Source organism: Pipra filicauda, unplaced genomic scaffold (genome assembly GCF_003945595.2).
Source record: "Pipra filicauda isolate LSUMZ 115617 unplaced genomic scaffold, ASM394559v2 scaffold409_size848515_pilon, whole genome shotgun sequence".
Lineage (NCBI taxonomy): Eukaryota > Metazoa > Chordata > Aves > Passeriformes > Pipridae > Pipra > Pipra filicauda.
In genome coordinates this window covers 734,956-745,963 of record NW_024104542.1, presented here as the reverse complement: position 1 = coordinate 745,963, position 11,008 = coordinate 734,956, and the positions used below count along the sequence as shown (strand labels likewise).

Genomic DNA, 11,008 nt, shown 5'->3' with positions numbered 1-11,008 from the left:
CTATGTTTTTTATTCCCTTTTCTCCATTTAACATTTATTCAGGAAGTTGCTATAATTTAGAGAAAATTGACAACTTTCCACATTTGGTAGTTTTCCACTGTCAATAAGGAGGAATGAATCAGCTACAAACAAGCTGTTTCTTCCAGAGTCAGTGTCACCCCACAGAAGTCACTGGCAGACCCAAGAGGACAAGGGTACTCAGAAAAGTTCAAGAAAGAGCTTTCTCTGAATAAATGAAAAGCTCCCCTTTGAATACAAAACTCACTTTGATAAGTCGCACGTCTTCTTCAGCCTACTGAACACAACATACTTAATTCATATGTACCAACATCTGACATCTGCAAGTAGATGAGTGTCTTCATCTTTAAGCTGCCTAAATTTAGTCTCCATGCATATTAAAATATTAAAAGTCAAGGTTCTTCTCAGACATCAGTAAGCTGAAAGCTTCTGTGGTCACTATTGGTTTTAACTTCTGTTCTAGGTCAGTACAGACTTATCAAAATCTATTCTCCTAGTTCTTATAAAAACTAAGAAAAAGATCAAAAATTATGTCTCTTCCTTTCACTAACCATAAACAGTTCTTGCTCCTACAGAACCTAATCCTCTTTATACTTCTCGTTTGAATGCAAAAGTAATGAACTATGCATGAAGGAAGTCAAAATACCAAGAGATGATTGTGATGAGAAGGGGCTACCATATCACAGGATTTTATGTTTAAAGATGTACAGTGTTTATTAAAAGGGGAAAGGAAAGCAGTACATTAACCTAAATAATTGTCTCTTCTGTTAATAGTACCATTATCCACATACTGATAATGACTTTCATATAACCTATCAGGCTGAATGAGTTTCATTGTCCTCAGACAGTCCCTGTGAACATACTTGTTTTCTGTGCTTTCATATGTCATAACAAAGAGCAATAAAATTCGTCATTGCTTCATTGGGGGGTGATTTCTGCTTCTCCTGCCCAAATCTACAGTAGAGTTGGAATGTATCCTCACTGTTCCCTGCATGCACACAGTGGTACAGCAGGCGTGTGCAGAAAGCAATCTGCACTGCAAACCACAAGACACAGGGTGCCAAACAGCAGCTGACAAATCTGCAGGGATGAGAACTGGTGGTTTCCTGGAAAATCACCTGTTTGATCCCCCTCACCACGCATTTCACCAAATGTGTTAAACACCACTGAAATGCTTTTAAGGTTATTTTTCAAGGGATCCATTCTGATCATTCTCCTCCTTGGCCATACAGGGAGCCCAAAAGCAAGACCAGCTTTGCTGCAGCTTCCTGTGACAACAGCTCAGGACAGGAGGGAGGTAAGAGGTGGGAATGCACAATGTGACTTACGTGATTTATATAAGCACACTGCACCCTGCTTGAATGCTTCACTACGAGAACAAACACGTGCAGTGTAACTCTATCCATGACATCTTGCCAGAAGAAATTAGAGGTTACAGAATGCAGGATACCTCCTTCCAAAAAAAGTGATTTTATACCCTTTATGCTATTCTTCCTCTGCACATACAGTCAAGAAATGTGATTTCACTAAGGAAGCTTTCAACAAAATTGCTATCAGCACATAAGAAAAGTAAGAGCTTCTCCTCTTTAACCATTATTTCTTACTGTAATTTTTGAAACATTATATACATCATCAGAATTAATTACATCAAGTTTTTGCTGGCATTAAGTTATTTTACTCTTGAAACTTGAAATATTTCTAGTGTGATTTCATGGCAAGTTAGAGGAAAAAAGCTTTCTAGATCACGTAAACTAAAAATATGTCATATTTCTTACCATGTGTTTTGCTTCCTTCCATTCTGGTAGGCTCCCTAAATTCAGACACTGATGGTTGCTTGTGAATTTCTATAATAATGGTTAAAAGTTCCTGTAGAATGATCTATTTATTTACTGTCTTTATCTAATTCAGCATTAATTAGCAATATTTTACTTCAGTCTTCCCACATGTTCCTGAAAAGAAGAGATCATCATTAAATTCCTGAACAATGATTAGATCTGCTTCATAAAACTGCATTTTTCTTGAATTATTTCTCTCTGAAGTGCCTATGTAAATAAGTGACAAAAATGAGGAGGTGTGTAATAGATCCTTGTAAAGACAATGCTTCGAAAAAAAATGTAGAAGAGGAGAGGAAGAAAAAAACAACCCAGTTTTTAACTTAAAATCATCAAGCTTTCAGCTAGGTCTATTGGTATGAAACCTGTTAACGTTATTCTTGGACTCTTTACAGGTGTAACCAAGGCAGGTATGGTCACTGCTCAGTACGCTCTACTCTGAAGACATCAAAATAACTCAAAGCATCATAAAATCATAGAATATCTTGAATTGGAAGGGATCCACAAGGATCATCAAACTCCAGGCCCTGCCCCAAGAGTCACACCCTCTGCCTGAGAGCATTGTCTAATCCCTCCTTGAGCTCTGTAAGGCTTGGTGCTGCCACCACTTCCCTGGGGAGCCTGTTCCAGTGCCCAACCACCCTCTTTTTCCTAATATCTTAATGTGTTTCTCATTAAGAAGAAGTTCAGCCAGGGTGTTTGCTTCATGGTCTCAATGGAAGTGTGTTCCTGACAGTTCTCAAGGTTAGAATGTTTCTTCTTAAATCCTGAAGCGAATAAAATATTTTTTAGGCAGTGACAATTACTCAGTGTTAGATTCTGTACACTGTAGCAGTATTTTTGAAAAGTGTGTTCAATTTTTTGGACTCCATAATTCTAGAAGTACTTTTAAGGCAGAAAATTACAAATAATTTCACTATGAAAAAGGAAAGATGGATTTAGAGAGAGGAGAATTTGGAAGCCACTTGTGTTGTCTCTTACTGGGTTTTCTTTCATAAGCAATAAGGAATCAGAGCTTAAGTTGGAGAAAACCAAAACAAACCCCACAAGTTACTTCTATTGCAAAGTGTTGCTAAATTATTCTCAATTCTTGCCAACATAGAATTGGGGGTGGGGGGTAATATTTTGAGCTAAAATTGTTCGATAATAGCACATTTCTTTTAAATTATTTTCCTTTATTTGCAATGGTGGAAAACATTAATTACCTTAATGTTTCCAGAGAACAGCTAAGAAATATTCTGAAGAACCTCTTTCACTCTGAGCTTGTAGGCACTAAGTGTCCCTCTGGTTGTTCCTTAAGCCTTTTGCAAAAAACACTGAAGACACATTAGCACTGGAAGTCTTAATTTATCTGGTCACTTTAATCTCTGTCCAAGAAGGAAAAAAGTTGTAATACAAGTTATATGAAAAGATTCCTTTTTATAAGTATTTCTTCATAATTCAAAAGGGAACACTATTCTATGGATATTGTATATTTAAAATTGATATGCAGTATGTTTTAAGGTTATAGAAATAAGCAGAACTGTATTCACAGCTGCTACTTATCCAATTATGCCAAGAATGTTAAAAAACAGCCACTCATAACCCAAAACCACTCAGCCCCTTCTCCCTCAGTGACCCACACATTAAATGAAACCTCAGCCTGTCATTTTTCAGAGTGGAACACGAGGTTCTGACAGTAGCTGACCACCAATGACACACACATACAGGGCAATGACAGCAAACACAAAGACTTTTTGCTCCACAGCATACCAACAGTCCATCATGCTCTCAAAGGTACAGTGAGCAAACAATTTTAATTTCCCAGAATTGCTACTGAGGGCATACTGAAAGTGGTGCATACTCCCTGAACATGCATGTGATGATATTTATAGGTATAGCTAAGGTTACCGCAGCATCATCTTCTGATGCTTAATAATAATAACACTAAAAATAATAATGAATATGAACACACTCTTAGACTTGCAGCTTCTGAACAAACCAAAAGAAATTCCCCCTCACCTCCTTACACACCACACTAAAGAAGGATTTCAAAATACATGTTCATTTTTCCTTCTCCACCCCTCCCTCATCACAGAGGCAGATGGCAATGGATCAGGTCCAGGAAGGCAGAGAACCCCACTGCGAGGGATCCTGGCAGAGAGTATCTAACCTGCCTTCCTGGGCAGGAACTATCCCACTCCATCCTGCCGCGATCAAGCTGCTCCTGCTTTCCAGGGGAGATGGAAGTGTTTCTCTACAAACACACTTGACAGAGTAACACAGTTTAACAAATTGGCAAAAGAGAATCTGAGAGAAAAGATAATTTGCTACAGCTCCAAATAAAATTGAACAAGTTACAGCATGTGTTTGGTAACCCAATGACTTCCCCTGAAGTCACGGGAGCTCTCATCTTTAATAAGCCAGTTAACACTGTAAATAACCAGGTTTCATCCAGCACCGACTCTTTTTCTATTTAGGGTGCCACTGCATGAGACCCAAAGTCCCCTGTCTATTAGCTCCTATAAGTCGGATTCAAGGAATGAAATACTTTAGCTACCAGCAGTTCTCAGATTTCTTTCTGCCCGTGACAACTCTTTGTTTAAAGCAATTTAGCTAACTCTCCTGAGCAGATGAAATGATTTGCCTCACTAATCTTCTCCTAACTTACCAAGCTGTTAGTGTCTATGTGGCCACTGTGCATCTGATTTTTCACCTAGGAAGAAGTATATAAATATACAAAAATCTGGGTTTGTGTGTGTGTAAATACACACACTGGACATTTCACAGGAATCTCCAACAGCTGTGCAGGGAGTTCCTGGCACTGTGTGCTTAATGCAGCATTAACTAAATGACACATAATACATTCTTTTTTCCGGCCACACTGTTTTGCTTCAGTTCAGCACCGCAGTTTATTGGTAATTATTCTGTATGTGATAGATATAAGGCATATTTTGCTCTGAAGAATCCTGATGATTAAATGGACTCAACACATGCAGTTTGTCTACTTTCTTTCATCTTTATAGTTGCACATCTGAACTTTACTAATTCCTGATAAAAACCACAATATGCTTCTTAGTTACAGTGCAATTCTGTGATAAATACAAATATCTACATAACCTCAAACCTGTATAGATTTTTAAATTAAAAAATCCAATGAAGAAATAACATCCATTTTGCTGGCAGAATCAGAAACTTAGCCATAAAACTGAGGTTCCAACAGAAGGATCAATCCTGATACATATTTTTGACGTAAAATATTCCTTGGTGCTGCTTCTTAGGAAATAATAAATTCACTGAGGTGTTACATTAATCAGGCCACCTACGACAGCTTTAATATATACCTCCTTAAATGAAACTCATTGCTTTTACAGGTACATAATACCATTCCTCTGTCAGCTTTTAAAAGCAGTCTTAAAGCTCTACAGAGGAAGCAGGTGTCACAGGAAGACCTCTCATTGAATATTCATTGTGCTGCCTGTAGTATTTTGAAAATAACATCCTCTCTAAGAGAAGGCAGGGAGAGATTGCAGAATATTGCCCTCCTCAGAGGACTTAGTTCAAGGATAGCAGGAGGTTTAATCTGGTACTGACTTGCAAAAGCAGTTTCATAAGAGGAGAAAATGGCTGGTTACCTTGTGTTTTCATTTCAGCATGAGACTAAAAAAATATGTGTATCATCAATTAACATATGTAGAGTTAAACTATGAATATACAAAAATATAGGGAGAAGTATAACTGAAATCCATAATTACTCATTCACTCACATATTCTTGACACATATTTCTATTTCTTCTTTGTTGCTGACCTTTTAAGAACAGAATAGCCTTAGTTCGCAACCCCAAGTCAAATAAACCATAAAATATTTTTTGAACTGAGATAATATTGATTAATGGATTACACTCTCATGATATTGGTATTTTGACCTGTTTACCTCATTTGGACTGCTTGATAACAGCAGCTGACATTACTCATCATCAAACACTGATGGCTTTTATATTACGGCCAATTAAGTGCTCGGAGAGCCTGAATCTCCAACTCTTAGAGAGCAAGAAGGCCTTATTCAAAGACACCAAGGGCTGTGGGTTTTCATCTAATATATCAGTCACACCTCCTAATGTAAAATAGAAAAAATTAAAATATAAAGCCTAATTTCACCACTAAGTAACAGTATCAATTACAGACTACACAAATAAAAAGTCACTCAAAAATTTGATGCAAAGATCACTGCATATTTAATGCAATCATTTAACATCATATGTGTTCTTTTAGTATGGGGATAAGCTCAGATAATGCTTTCAAATCATTGAGTAAATTATCCAGTGCTTTGGAAATGGTTGTAGACACGCAGAAGATGAAGAAAGGAAGGAAAGAAGAAAAGGATGACAACAAAAACCAGGTTATTGTACTCAAGGTACCCTCAGAGGGGAGGACTGCAACAGAAGTACTACACAGAAAAGACAAGACACTGTAATGGACAAGGAACAAGAGTTATAAGTCACAGTTTCACAACTGTAGCCAAATTCCTCTCTGTAATCAATCCTCTCAGACAGTCCTCTGTTGTTTGAGGAGCATGAGGACTGTCAGGCTGATCACTGGCAGTGAAATAATTCCTGGCACAGAAATTCCTAGCCATCATCCATACAACACATAAACAGAGAGTCAACCCAGTGTAAAAGTCTAAATCATCAGCTGCTGCGCAAAATCAGATATTTATACATGCTTAAATAAATAACACAATCAGGCTGCCACATTTGAAGGAAACTGGTAGACATCTATTTTCACCAGGTTATTTATGCACACATGTGCTGAATACAATATTAATTTTATTCCGACATCATCATATTCAGGGGAATTTCTCTAAAGAAAAACTGTTAAGCAAAAATAAACTTTAAAGAGGTCTTAAATGCCTGGATACAGACAATCCAAGTTTTCAAGGTGAGTACTGAGTATTGTACATTCCATATGCTTCTACTTCAAGGTCACATGAGGGAAATGCTAAGTCCATTTGCTTCTCCTACCCAAGAGTGAGGCTTTCTGCCAGATATCCTTCAGAAAAGAAACCTTTTCTGTGAAGCTGTGCAGAGGATTTATGTATGCACAGCCTGTGAGAGACATAAAAGCAGTGTGCTCCTATCACCTCTGCTAGATTTATCATTAGTTCAAAAACGTATTGTATTGTAAGGCAGATTTCATAGCATGAGATGAGCACCACAAAGAGTTGCCTCTTACTTTATTGTGTCTCCTGTAGGGAGAAGGTGGTGCATGTTGCTTTCTCACACCCTTAGCTGAGGAAGGAGCAGGTGCTCAGTCCCAGCCCTCCCACCCATCAAACCAGCAAGGCTTCTCCACCACTCTGCAGACCAAATCAGGGGAAAGCTTAAGGGCTTAAAGAGAAAAAAAAAAAGTCATACTTTACATATAAGAAAGTAAATTTTCTGTTATAAAAGAGAAAATAAAAATTCCAACATTTCTGTTTCTGCTACAGTTTCTCAGGGGAATGTGATAGTAGTTATTGACTTTTTATGAAGAGTAATACCACAGTACAAAGATAAGTGTAGCTGGAGAGTAAAGTAAAACAGAGGCAAGTGATACTTGAAGCTCTGACCAAAGCCTGAAATACTTGCATTTTTTGGAGTAAAACTTTCATTTCCATTTAAAAAACTTTTCCTGCTTTGTGAGGTAATTTTAATGAAGAATTTAAATTACCTTTCAACACACTTCTGAAAAGTACACATGAAGTAAAAAAGTCAATTTTCTGAACATAAAATTTTTAATGCATTTTATTCATCACCTTATTACACTGAATAACCTGGAGACATGAAGTCAAAACTTGCTGCCTCTCAGACTAATAAGCTCCTGAAGGAACAGCTAGTATAGGGTTTCCCTACGCAAGGCCTCACCTCCTGCTGATCATTGTGATTCCATTGGAGATTTAACTCAGAATTTGTCTCCTTGTTACAGGAACCTCATCCATTGGGAAGTTTCTTCTTCCAAATATTGAAACTGGTGATACTGGTGCTCAGGGAAAGCAAGCACACCTTAGCTTGCAATACTCCAGTTCTGACACTTACAGCTGATTTGAGTGTGAACCTCAGCTAATGTTTGTTACTACCAGCCTGTATGACCCTGCAGTTAAGTTCTCTGAAATATTATAACACAATATCCTCAGTTCTTCTGTTTGATAAACTACTCCTCTGTGAAAAAGCAAGTGGCAGATAGAGGGCAGTAGATACTCACATTTTTTCCTTCATCAGGGTCGAGCACAAAGTCTGAGAGAAGAGGGAATAGGGACGAGAGAGAACTTGGAAGCAGCAGGTTGCAACATGCTGGACATTGGTGTATGCTTGAGCGACTCTGGGAACTGAATTCAAAGTACTGCTGCACAGGGGTAAATGTCCTTCAATTTAACATCTTTTGAACAACTGCATTAACCCACAGACAAATATCAGGTATGAGCTTCCCATTTCATTCTGTCAGTTCCTTCTCTCTTCTCCTCAGATCCTGGATCCTTCTTTGCTTCAGTATAGCTAAAATTAAAGATATCTTAATAAGGATTTCTAAATATATCATGTAGGGGATTTTTTAAGCATCATCTACTCCTTCAGCTGGTAATTTGTTTTAGCAGCTACATAACAATTATATACAGAAGCCAGTTCCCAGATTTGTGGGAAACAAGGATGGAAAAAGTTAATAAAAATGTGACTTTAGGCTACGTTTAGGATTTACAAGTCCTGAGATGAATATATATCTTCTTTTGTTCTCTGTGTGAAGTATAACACTCTGAAGAGAGACTGCTGCACATTGTATTAGAAACAATATCCCCATGTGTGTAGCAAATAATTTGGTGTTCTGTTATACATCTTCAATGACTTCATAGGAACTGAAATCTACAACCAAGGGTTAGTCTAAGAAAAATGAAGTTTTTCTGGAGTTTCTAGAGATTGCCAGAAATGATACCAATGCTGATATCATAGATAAAAAAATCTGATCATATTTATGTTCAATTATTTTAAAATAAATATTATAAATCCTTAATGAAATAATTAAAACCATTTATCGTATTCTCATCTCAGAACAACCTGCTGCTTTCAATAGAAATTTATTTGATTCCAATAGTTATCTTTCAATCAGGTATCTCTGTTTTATTTGCTGCATATGGCAGATAGACACCCTCAGTGAAGCCATACCATACCAAGGAAATATGGATTAGGAGGAATAGCATGATGCAACATCAATATTTTTATTCACAGGATCATCAAATGGTTTGGATTGGAAGTGACCTTAAAGATCATCTTTCCAATGTCCTGGAAATTAGTTTGGAACGTGTAATGTGAACTGACTTCCTTCCTATTAACTGTGCTCACTTGTTATCTGCTGACCTGAAAAAGTAAATAATTACCTTCTTTGCAGCAAATACGTTATAGACTTGGGTTTTTTTCTTCTGATTAATACATTTTACTAGTTTGGAAGGGCATAGGAACAAACCCTTTCCTCAGTATTTATATACTTCTGATTTTACTTCCTTCATACATGCCTTTTGTACTGTAGCATGGTTTTTTTTAGATTTTGCTTTATTTTTTTCCTAACAGAAAACTCAGAAATTACACACACACACACACACCCCTTCAGTCTACAGTGATTTTGACAGTGATAGACAACCATTCCCTAAGCAGAATAAAGTACAATAAGTGTAAATCTATTCAGAAGTTTACTTTCATGAAAGAATGCCCTGTGTCTCTTACCTGCTCTCCAAAGCTGGATCCACGCTGTTTCATTTGTGTTCTTGAGGTTTCTTTTCACACTTCCACATCTTTCATCATTTTGGTGTATATCCAAACTCTTAAATGGACTGAGCCTAAACTATTCTTCAAGTTAAATAAATAAAGGCAAAACAACCAATTCAAAGGTAAGCACAAGAGGACACAAAGGAGAGAACGTGCTCACACAGACAGAGTCCCTCCTTCATCCCTGGTCCCCAAATCACATTTCTACCCTCCAGTCTGCCACATGCAAGTGCAATGATAATCTTTGTCAACACAGTCACTGCAGATATCCCACGTGAAAATTTAATACTGTAAGGCACACTGGAAACAGTTCTCCATATGACTAGAATTTTAAAAACAGTAAAGTTATTCTGCACCTTTTCTAAATGAAGACCCTCTTCCTCTGAAAAATCTAGTGGACAACTGAGTTTGTTCTACATGGACTAAATCCTTTCAAGTCAACTATATGGGGCCACCAATTCATGTTCCTAAAAACGCCATCCTTTACTTCTCTGATCTGTTTACTAACAAAAAAAGGTGGATAACTAGACAAGGCAAGTGGGAAACTTAGTAGTACACTGTGCTGCTTTGTAAGCACACATTCACTCTTGACTACATGTTAATATTCAGCATGAAGAAATCCTGGGCAGGTTTCACTTCAATGAATTGTAGATTTTTAACATCTCCATTTAAGGTGGTCATCTGAGTTCACTTTAGAACAGGGAAAAATGTAACCTCTGGGCACAAATTATCTAACTCTAAATAAATGGCTGAAACAGGTCAGATGAATCATGCTCTGTTTTTCTTCACTGACTGCAAAGAGAGCCTATAATAACTTGCATTATATAGTCCTTTCACTATAGACATATAACATCGGGGGGGACAAATAAATCAAACTTCTGGCTACCTTTAAAAAGAGCCATGGAAATGTATGGGATAACAATCTGCTACTACTATTATTTCTTCCCAAAAGGGAAAAATAATATTGCATAGAAGCCATCTGAAAATACAGAAATGGTATTACGATCAAATAGTTTGAACTCAGGTTATTACTTGCAAAGGATAACATTCATGTTTGGGTTTAGGCATAGTTACTACAAATCACAGGAATCAAGAGCAAGTTGTAGGTTTCCTTCCAGCTAACTGCCCAACTCAAACACCACAACAGAGCAAAATGTGCTACAGAAAAAAAAAAAAAGGTTTTTACTTCAGTAGAGTCTTTAAATTCACACAGAAATTTTTATCCCATGTATTGACTGCAAATCTCAGTCTCTTAGTTCCCTAAAACCTATAGAATTTATGTTCATTTCTACCTGAAATACAGCAACAGACAAAAAAAACCCCCAAAACTGTTAAAACATTAAGAAACAAAAAGAACGTTCTAAGCTCTGTTCAAATCTATATCAGTTTCAA

General features: G+C 37.1%; 1 long non-coding RNA gene across 1 annotated transcript; it reads right to left on the bottom strand.

The window, feature by feature from the left end:
- Window positions 1–3,113: 3,113 nt before the first annotated feature.
- Window positions 3,114–10,248, bottom strand: LOC120324046. The gene is made up of 3 exons (XR_005565049.1): window positions 9,575–10,248; window positions 8,070–8,359; window positions 3,114–3,217 (listed from the first exon to the last, which is right to left on the bottom strand). It is a non-coding gene; the product is annotated as an uncharacterized LOC120324046 (long non-coding RNA).
- Between the last annotated feature and the right edge of the window lie 760 nt (window positions 10,249–11,008).